Consider the following 1,094-nt stretch of genomic DNA (forward strand, 5'->3'; position numbering starts at 1 on the left):
TAATGCTGGATTCTCTATTCAGACTTGTGTAGTATTGCTATTTTTCTTTGTTGTCATATATAAAATGCTCACCTGAACTTTAAAATTGTACTTCTTAAACCTGGATACAGGAAGATGTCCCATACTGAGGAGAGGAATGAAGCCAATGAGTAACAAGCAGCACCCTCTGAACCACTGCTTTCAGTAGAACAAAACTTCTTCACGCTTGAAAACTTTCTTGAACTAAGGTTAGATTAGAAAACACAGGTAGCATCTTTTTTCTTAAACAGTAATTCCACCATGTGCTGACCATAAAGCTCTGATGGATTGTTGATTGGTTTAGGTAATTTTTATTGTAGACTTTGTTTTTCAGCAATGGATTTAAGGGAAGGGTTAACAGTAAATGAGTGATTATTCAAGAAAACACTAAAAGGAATAAGATGACTAAAATGTCATTTTGTCCCAGTATACTTGTCTACCAAATCACTATGTTTCCAAAAGGAAATCAAGCCTTCAAATATGCCTATTATCTAACTGTCAGTGGGAGTATCATGAAGAGTATGGTCATGAGCTGACCTATATGAATACATCCAGCATACATCCAGCTCCTATCTTATGCACTGGATAATTTTTTTCATTATTAAGACCTAGAAAGCCAGATTCTGTCTGCAGTTAACCCAAAGGAATTATTCAGATGGAAGAAAGTTCCCACCTGGCCTAAGGCCAGCAGCAGAAGCAGTAGCAAAATGAGGGTGGTTTCTAGGAAGTGAGTGCACACAGGAAGCACTCTGGGGATGAGTGAGAAATCCTTCTTTGGTCCTAACCCATCCCTGTAAAATCCTGCTTGAGCAGTCAGTTCAGTCAGTGCAGCTCTGAGGCTGGACTAGTGCCCAATCATTGAGAAGCAACTCAGCTCGCTAGGCATCTCCTGCTTCTCTCCCCTGTGGGGAAAATCACACTCAGAAGAAAGGAGTTTCAAACCCCCGCTCGGCCTGCTTGCTTTAAGTATTGTGAAAGAAGAAAGTTTTATATTTTCAAAAAATTAGGAAAAATAAAAACAGTTATGTAGAAGTTTAGTTCTACATAAAGGCACTGCAGCAAAATAAATGTAATCA

This window comes from Acanthisitta chloris, unplaced genomic scaffold (assembly GCF_000695815.1).
Source record: "Acanthisitta chloris isolate BGI_N310 unplaced genomic scaffold, ASM69581v1 scaffold25265, whole genome shotgun sequence".
NCBI classification, from domain to species: Eukaryota; Metazoa; Chordata; class Aves; order Passeriformes; family Acanthisittidae; genus Acanthisitta; species Acanthisitta chloris.